General features: G+C 37.6%; 1 pseudogene; it reads right to left on the minus strand.

Moving 5' to 3' along the window:
* Positions 1-1,688: 1,688 nt before the first annotated feature.
* LOC141109016 (interleukin-8-like) lies at positions 1,689-4,759 on the minus strand (annotated as a pseudogene).
* Positions 4,760-10,344: the final 5,585 nt, after the last annotated feature.

A 10,344-nucleotide genomic window follows, 5' to 3' on the forward strand; every position in this document is an offset into this window, starting at 1 on the left:
GACTAGTTGTGGTGGAACTCTAAACCTGTATTCTTTTCAATATGTTTTAGTATTTTATCTGAACACCATCTTCTTAGGAATTATACTTTGGGTTAGACCAATGTTCCCAATCATATGACGGTTCCGATGTTTTCAAATGTTATGTAAGGATAAAGAAAAAACCTCCCATATTGTAAAAACGTTTAAATAAACAAACTTTACTAAAGACCAAAATGGACTCTTACATTAAAATTGGTAATAAAAGCAATAATAGTGCTAACAGTGCATTGTAGACAGCGTTGTGGGCACCTCTTACATCACTTCCGGTTCATTCGGTACATCCGGCCACGCCCTACGCATTACGCCACAACACGTGACTTCATCAGGTAAAGTCACGTGTTGTGACGTAACGCATAGGACATGGCCGGATGTACCAAATGAACCAGAAGTGATGTAAGAGGTGTCCGCAACGCTGTCTACAATGCACTGTTTGCACTATTATTGCTTTTATTACCGTTTTTAATGTAAGAGTCTATTTCGGTCTTTAATAAAGCTTGTTTATTTAAACGTTTTTACGCTATGGGAGGTTTTTTCTTTATCCTTACATAACGTTTGAAAACATCCGAACCATAATATGATTGGGAGTCCTGAAAGTCGGTGACACCATTGGAAATCCTCAACCAAGTCCAGTATCATCAGGAACCTTAATTTTCTTGAGGGATTTGGAGTTGGAGATTGGATCTTTCTCTAGGAGATCGATAAGGCTGACTATGTTCCTCATTCAGGTAAGAGCTCTGAGAACATTAAGTCTACAAAAACCATGAATATTTTTCACAGAAGAATTGTTTGTCACACATATTTTTGACACGTTACCTGAAAGGACTTTTTCTCACATTGCAGTTATCAGTTATTTTGGACATTGCACATTTATTTGTGACAGATATTATTATCATTTCATTTTGTCACCAATATTTTCATATATTGTATTTAGATTTAGGAAGTTGCGCTGATCACTATTTACTCATACCCATTTTTTTGTGCACTGTGTACACTTAAGGTCCAGCAGCAGTTTTCACGTATATATGTAAAGTAGTTATTTATTTGTTCACTTGGTAGCATGAGGGATCACACTGTTTCGTTAGACCAATGTTACTTGAGAATTTTAGGAACTGTAGAGTTATGCACTACATTTACACTCAGATGCACACTGAGCTATTCTTTATTTGATTGCATATTAAACAGAAGTCCTAATTTAAATTCAATAGTTTACTGCCTTACCTAATCTGAAAAAAGACCAGTGCATGCACTTTTATGGTGCTGTGAGTTTTATGTCCAATAGACTACTTTAAAATTGCTGTTCAAGGAAGGGCAGATATACTAAGCTAGCTGCTGGCCCTGCCTTATTGTATATTTTTGTCCTAGGACCACCAGAATAAACAGATGGAAGGTAATATCCCTTCATACTTGTATTGCTCCTGCAAATTCTGGTTTTATAGTAAAAGTATGAACAACATTTAAGGTAAAATAATATACTGTATAGGAATTGTAATTACAAACATGTTGCAGACCAAGCCATTTCTGCAAAAATAGATTTTTTTTCAACGCAAATAAACAAATCTAAAAGATAGTTCCAATTAAGAAAGCACAAACATTTCAAACTGTAATATATTATATTTTCTGAATTTAAAAATGAAATAAGATATGAACTGTATTGTTCAAAATGTTTATTTATAAATAAATAAAATGGACATAAATACAACCAACATAATGTATATAAACATTGAGCATGTTTTATAGTAAAAAAGTTAAACTAATTGGAATGTAATATTCCTCCAGCCAATTTATTGTATTTAAAATTTATGTGGATGTCAGCTACCTATAATTTTAGTAATGGTACATTGGGTTCCCTAGTAATAAACTGATCTATATGATCATACCAAACTTGAAACAATTATTTTAGATAAAAGTCATTTTTCCAACTGTTTCATTGTATGTTCAAAATAAATACATAAATATAATAGTTATTAAGATACAAAATAAATAACAGCAGATTAACATTTATAAAAATGCAAGTGAGGATGTGTTCCTGAGAGGGTAGGGAATTTCATTTAAACAGCTTCTGCCTCATTTTGCTGTCTGTTAGAAGGGGAAAAAAATGAAAAATGTGTTATATAAAATCACAAGAAAAGTATGTTTACAGTTTTTATTTAAAATCTTTTTATGACTAGGATAATATTACCATGCATTACAATATCATTGTTTTATAATGTTAGTTGATCAATAAACAATTAAATTCAGTGCTTTTATTTAAAACAGAGTGGAAATCCCAAAAAAGAAAACTTGACTAATCAAAAATCCAGTGCACAAAGGGTTGTGTTTTTTTTTTTTAATTACTTGCTTTTTTTTCAATGAGAGAGCAATTGTGGCATATAAAAGTTTTATAAAGTTTTTGTTGCTGTCTGAGCTTTCTTGTAACTGACATTTTTTGTGACGTTTTATTTGCATATTGCAGGGACATGAAGGAACATCTCCTCATTGGCATCCCAGACAGAAATAAATTGAAATTACAATAGAAATTGTAACTCTTTCCCCTCTATAAAAAACTAAAATACATTTTTTTTTTTTTTTTACAGTAGCTGGGGTTAAGCTTTAAATCAAAAAGGGCAACATGTTATCATTGTTGTTGCTGTTATAGCTCTCTGTTGTAGAATTATTACCTTTCTAATATTAACTTGATAATGCGCTCTACCCAAGAAGCAGAAGGATCCACACAGACCTTATTTCCATCTTTTAGAGTAATTCTGAAAAATAAAATAAAGTTTTCAATTCTGATTAACTGTAATGGATAACAGTAACTTATCATTCATTTGTTTACAGAGTGCATGTACTCGGGCTCCTTGTTGTCCAGGGCCAAAAGTCTATGAGTCAAATAAAAGCAAAGCATTGTGGCACAGTGCTACTCTATGGGTTGCACTATCTGCTGGTGTAGATACTACATTCCTCAGTATGTTTTGTGCTTTCCCAAACTGGCTTTTCATGATCGTGAGAAGGCTGAGTTTGGAAGAGTGGTGGGAAAGAGCTCCTTTAGATTTACCAAAACTATGCAATATAAGGACTTACTTAAAATATCCATTTGATTTGTATCCAATCTGACAGAATCTTGCACTACATAGATGTTGGAAGATCTAAAGGAGGTTGTACAGTCATACGATAACATATATGACGAGACTTTAACAGACCAATGCTAAACAATGGGATTTTTAGTGGACTAATTTATGTTGAAACCACCAACATGTGGCAACATATATAACTATATTACATCTAACAACATCTAATATATGTAACGTATATATAATAATACTTACATTACTTCAACATTTTTGCAGTGGGGACCACTAGGAATCACCTCTATATTTGCCATTATTTTGGTAGATATTTGTTTTGTTTCAAGCTTCACACACTGGCACCTTAATTCTGTTGCTGATCTCAGTAAAGACATAGCTGCAAATTAAAGAAGGGAAAAATTCATATGGTTATGACTTTATTTCTAAATTAGCCAATTACTTAAGAGACATTTTCCTCTTTTCTGTTTGAGAGGGTTTTTTTACTTTAATGCCATAGAAATGGAAAATTGTAAACTTCAGGGTGATGTCAGTTCAAAACATGATAATTGTTTTTTGCTAACATTTGCACTGTTGGCCATGGGTTCTAGTATCTGTGTCTTCTTTAAAGGTAAACTCCAGGAATTATTTTGGAAAGGACAATGGGTGATTACATGTAATGTGGTAATTACACTTACCCCCATGCTGTTCTTTCAGAGATATACATTACATATACCTCCCGTTGTCCTTTCCAGAGGTATTTCCTGGAACTCTCCATTGAATAAAAATTAAAAAAGAAAACTGCCATATGCATTAAATATCATGGCTGCTGTACAGTGTCAAAACCGACAATGCCCTAGAAACATGTTATATTGTAATGCCTTGTAATGCAAACTCATATCACATTACTTGTGAGTTCAAGTGGTTTTTAACTATTCCTTTACTGAAAACGTAAAGAAGAGTTGTAGTTTATAAAAAAAACTATATTAGCAATAAATAGAGGGTTCATACATGGCTGGGTTCTGTATGAAAGCAGTGGTGTCTCTACAGTGGTCCAAAATGTCACCATATCTTGTCACCACTACAGCATTATATTCAGTAGGAAGCATGCACATAGATAGTGTTACAGCTTAAAAAGATGGCTTTATACACAGTTTGCAACATTCCTAGAAAAAACAACTGGTAGATGACTTTCCTACTATAGTAAGAATTGGTAAAAATGTCTGTGCACCTTATGGGTTGTCTGCTGTGACACCTTGTGTGCTGCCTTCTGCCTGATGGGACATTACATGATACATATAACAAATTTAAACAATGGAATGTTCTCTCCTGCCAAATGGATACTTTTTGGGTCACTTTTATGGACAAATAGCTTTGCTACTTAAATATTTTTCTACTCAATACTTTTTGCATACTGCAAAAAGGGTTAACTTTAAGCACAGTTTAGTTCAGTTCAAAAGTTTAAATAAGTTATCGTTACCTTCTGCTGCAGTGGTGAAAAGCAGGAAGAGGGTAAGGGTGGCACAAGCTGCTTTGAAGAACATCATGGTTTCCTTGTGGATTTGCTTGGCAGGCTTCCTAGTTTGCTTTAGCTGTGCTGTCTTCAAGACCTTCTATTTTGTAGCTGAGAAGCGAATAGAATTTATAGTATGGTGCCTGGTCATTCTGATGTCATTATTGTTTGATTACGACATTGTAAATTCCAGATTCAGTAATTTGCTGTTTGTCACAGTTCCTGAGTCACGTTACAAGTAACTCACTTTCAGCATACTGTTGTTAGCCCGGTCACTGTGCTTGGTGCACTTGTATAAACATTCATAATAATTTTGTTTTGGCTGCATATGCAATAACATTGGCAAAAAGCCCCACATGTGCTCCCTGGTATTTGCAGATGGAAATATAATTTTATCCAAATGCTTCTTGTGGATGTCAGACATTTGCAGAGCTAGAACTTTAAAGAAGGTCAGGCTGTTTTCACTTATTCCCATAGAAGCAGATGCTTTAAAATGTGAGGTTTTATAACCTGCATTTCAGAGGACCTGCTTCAAATCAATTCATGTAAAACACTATGTGAAAAAATGGTGATATTATAGCTGTCCTTGGAACATTGGGATCAAATCTGGGATACTACTAAGTTATGCTCTCGCAATGTGCCTGCTATTGAAACTTACTATAAAGCACTACTTTGATGGTACATGGTACTTACCAGATTAGCACATATTATCCCTGATGCTTCCTCCTTCTGCTTTCCTTGTTGTTCAGACAAGGGTTTGTTTATCCATATTTGGTGGACTTGTCTGGTGGCCCATCTTCTATGGCGGCAATTGTACTTCATCCAGAATACTTGTCAGGACCAGGTCCTAAACCCACAACCTCTGCTGTGTCTGGCAGTAGATCTTCTTACTGGGCCATCTGAGATGCTAGAAAACACCTTGCCTGATTACTTGGACAAACTTACTTTCTGTCTTAGTTTTGGTGAACCTTGAACTGCTTGCTCCTTCCATGAACTTTCTATTTAAGCCATGCCTTTGCACTTCATGTTTGCCAGATTATTGTGCTCGTCTCCAGTCAATATCTTGCACCTTTTACGCCTGCTGCTGCCTGAATCTTCACTACCACTCGTTACCGACCTTGGCTTGTTTCTCGACTACGCTTTTGATTGTTCCAAACGTGCAATCATTTGTTACTCACCTTGGCTTTTTCCTGGACTATGCTTCTGCTTTATCCCAACCTGCAACCGCTTTTTACCAACCTTTGGCATGTTACTGATTACACTTCTGCTTGATCCCTACCTCCCTAACTGATATATCTGCTCTAATAACAAAGAAAGTGTTTCACCGCTCAGGTGGATCCAAACCCAGGTGTAAAGTTAATGTGAAGCCTTCAGAGTTGAAGAGTCCCAGGTGCTGGCTAAATGCTGAGTAGGGCAAAGTGTTGAATAGAACAATCTGGATGTCGCACACCGGATGAAGTAGAAAACTTGTCTTTATTGTAGAAATGGGACCATCAGAAGTACAAGACAATCATGCAAGATGTACAGGGTCATTTGACGCGTTTCACACTCGGAACTGAGTGCTTACTCATAGCTCATAGCTATGAGTAAGCACTCAGTTCCGAGTGTGAAACGCGTCAGCTGACCCTGTACATCTTGCATGATTGTCTTGTACTTCTGATGGTCCCATTTCTACAATAAAGACAAGTTTTCTACTTCATCCGGTGTGCGGCATCCAGATTGTTCTATTCAACACTTTGCCCTGATATATCTGCTACTGGACCCCGGCTTGCTCATCTCCTGGTGGGGTGATCCTGAGGACCATGACCTAGTACTAACAAGCAGCAAAACCCATCTCCATTATCATGAGCTCTCGTGAATACCAGTTGGTGCGGGGTCACACACTTACATCACCGGGTGGCCCCGCCCTCAGCTATATAAGAGCTGTCAGCGCAAAAAGGCTGCAGTTAGCAGGAGCCTCCTATTGAGGCAGAGTTTTTCTGTTTTTTTTTTCTCGGATCGTCGGATGCTGTGATCGAAGATGAATGGACAGAGCGGGACAGTTTTTTTTTTGTTTTAATAAAGGAATTGTCCCAACCTTTCTACTGTCATTTTTACTTTTTTAACACTTTTTCTGGTAAATGTGTCGGGGTACAATGTACCCAACACCCATTCGCATGGGGGGGTGGGATCTGGGGGTCCCCTTGTTAAAGGGGGCTTCCAGATTCCAATAAGCTCCCCGCCCGCAGACCCCCACAACCACCAGGCAAGAGTTGTGGGTAAGAGGCCCTTGCCCCATCAAAATGGGGACAAGGTGTTTTGGGGGACCCCAAAACACCCTCCCAATGTTGGGGGCATGTGGCCTGGTATATTCAAAAGGGGAGGCGCTCTCTCGTTCCCCCCCTTTTTCCTGCAGCCTGCCAGGTTGCGTGCTCGGATAAGGGTCTGGTATGGATTTTGGGGGACACCATGCCATTTTTAAAAAAAATTTAGGCAGGGTTTCCTTTAATATCCATACCAGACCTGAAGGGCCTGGTATGAATTTTTGGGGGGACCCCCACACAATTATTTTTTACATTTTGGTGCGGGGTTCCCCTTAATATTCATACAAGACCCAAAGGGCTTGGTAATGGACTGGGGGGGGGGGGGCATGCAGTGTTTTATCTATATTGCCGAGATCCAACAATACATTACAGCTGCGAGCAGTTTTCAATTACATTTTTTCCTTTAGAAATGTCATTTTGCTGTGGTACTGTTATAAACTCGGGAAAGATGCACTACTTTACAGGCAGACTAAGGGGACCCCCCAGGCACAATATTTAAAGGAATATTTCATTTTTATTGTTTTACTTTAAGCATTATTAAAATCACTGCTCCTGAAAAAATAGCCATTTTTAAAACTTTCTTTTGCATTGATACATGTCCCCTGGGGCAGGACCCAGGTCCCCAAACACTTTTTATGGCAACAACATGCATATAAGCCTTTAAAATTAGCACTTTTGATTTTTTATGTTCGTGTCACATAGACTTTAGCGGTGTTCGCACAATTTTTTTGCCTGCTCGCAAGTTCTTGTGCGAACCAAACCGAGGGGGGGGGGTTCGGCTCATCCCTAATAGACACTGTACTCAGAGCCTCCTCATGGTCATGGAGGACCAGAGAGAATACAGCGTGGGGCAGCCACAGAGCCAACCAAATATCAATCTAGCAAATAAAAGTTTCAAATGAGCAATACAGTCTTGAATGTACCCCATATCCACCCTTGTGATCCACTGTCCCCTAAATATCACAGGACCCGCTAATACATTCAGTATGAGAGTTACTTTACGTCTTTGGAGTTTTTGTAGTTATAGTCTAAGCAACACTGTGTCATTTCTTCAGTGTTGTCAGATGAAAAGATATAATAAAATAGTTACAAAAATGTGAGGGGTGTACTCACTTTTGTGAGATACTGTACACTTCACTATGTAGAAATAAGGAATGATTACTATAGTGCTCTCAAAACAAAGTAACATATCTCCTCTGAATGTGAAAGTGCTAAATACACAAAAACAAAACACCAGATATGTGTTTCAGTAAAAAAAATGAAACTTTGTATCAGATGAAAACTGATCAATGAAAATAAAATTAAAACTGAGTGGATATACAAAATGTTCAAAAGTCTGTTACATTACATCACCATAGTGTTCCGTAGTGCACACATTTTAAATCTTCCAAGTGTTGAAATAAGAGTACCAAATAACTATGCCTTTCTTTCTCAAGATCGGCATGTAGTGCTTAGTAGTTGTTGGAAACTTTGTAATCAAATCCTTCCTGATCATTTTGGATGTAGTCGGACCTGACAGGCTCTCCTGAACACAGGATAAGTCACAGTAGCAAGTAGAGAAGACAAATAGCAAAATTTCCCAGGGTAATATCGTCAAAGCAAAGATTTTATTAAATTAAAATGACACTTACAATGAAGAACAACGGCTTTAAACGTAAAGTGGTTGTAAACCTCTGATGTGAACAATCCATATCCCTCTATATTGTGTCCTTGTCTCTATCCAGAGAGGTTTTCCTGACATCAAGAGATAAAAAAGGTGACAGGAGAGGGAGCTCCAGCACGCAGTCTGTGATTGACAACCTCAGCTCTGTTCCTATGTGCTGTGTGAATCAGCTCCCAGAGCTCTTCTCACTGAGTTCTGCAGAGTGTAATTTCAGTTCCCTGATCCCTGCTTTTTGAAAGCTCAGACAAGCTGAATAAATTCTGCACTTTGAATAGATTTAGAGAAGGGAGGGCTGCAGATAAACAGGCATAACCTATGTAGGAGGATTTGTTTAATCTTCTGAGACCAGTCACTTCACTAGGTATATGAAGGGGGTTTACAACCACTTTAAGCAGCTTTGGGGACCCCTAATAAAGATGGAACTCCCTCACAGAGACTTCACAGTAGCTGCCTACTCATCTTACTCTGTGAGGTGTGTTATTTTTTATTTTTTATTTGTGTTTATCATCTAAGTTGTCTAGATGTCTAAAGTCTCAGCCCTTATCTGACATTCTGATATCAGCCATGCTGAGATGGATTACTGCTTATAGGAAGGAGGTACAAAAAACGACACAGATTCAGTTCTATAAAGGCCCATTCACAGGAGCTTTGGGCTGCCTTGCCCAACACATTCCCAATGCAAAAACAAAGCAATGTGCTGTGTTTTCATTTAACTCCAACAATAATGGTGTATGCTGAAAAAAAAGACATGTTGCATTTTGAGCACACTTTCCAGCTTGTAAATTGCACTTATTGAACAGATCTAATAAACACTTTCAATTATATATTTAATAGACCAAAATGGAGCAAATAAGAGAACTTGCTTCCTTTCTTTGTAAGTGAAATGAGTCCCATACTTTCCTGGAGAACCTTCCTTTGTGTTAGGTCTGCGGTTTGTTTCAGAACAGTGTTAGTATATATGCATAGTGACAGTGATATTGGATTTGAACTTGCTACCTGGGAACCCTGGTGTTTTGCCATAATGGCTGGAATTTTAGGGGTTTGAAGATCAATGTGTAAACATGTATGAAAACAGTCGAGCACCTAATAATGTTGCACAATTAAGTGCAGCTCATGCTCTGTTAAACTGTGGTTATGTAACTAATTAAAGGATTACTTTATTCCTTTGGCCAGTTACCATGCTTGTTGTGCACATTTGCACTGCTGGTTGGTGCAGGTGGATGCTGTTTGATTTGCACTAAATGCTGCAAAATTCTGTTGCTTCAGAAATGACATGCACATTATTCAGTGGCTGGTTCATGTAAGAAGTAGCAGGTTAATGTGGAACTAAACTCTATCAATGAATATTAACAATGTTTAATCCTTATGCTGCTAGCATTGGTAAGTAGATAGGAAAACATATTATGCTGCATTTTCTTAAGTTGCTTCCTGTTTTCTGGCCAACAACAATGTGATGTCATACATCCCAGGAGTCTTCATGGACATTTTTTCCTTCATCTGGAGGAGGAGAGGATGGTTTTCTCAGCTAAGCACACTTTCCTGCCTATATGCCTGAGCTAAGAGCAGTTGAATTCCAGATACTACAAAAACCATTTGCCTTTGCTCAAAATGGCCTCAGCTAGAAATACTAGGGGGGTGTTTTTCAAATTGATTTCTCAAATAAATAAAGCATGGAGATATGGATGGATGGAAGCAAATGCTTTAAAAATAAAGCTGAATTAAATAGCCTTTTCAGTTTGTGGTGCTCAGATACAGTTTAGTTTCACTTTAAAGGGGTTGTAAAGG

This window comes from Aquarana catesbeiana, linkage group LG01 (genome assembly GCF_042186555.1).
Source record: "Aquarana catesbeiana isolate 2022-GZ linkage group LG01, ASM4218655v1, whole genome shotgun sequence".
NCBI classification, from domain to species: Eukaryota; Metazoa; Chordata; class Amphibia; order Anura; family Ranidae; genus Aquarana; species Aquarana catesbeiana.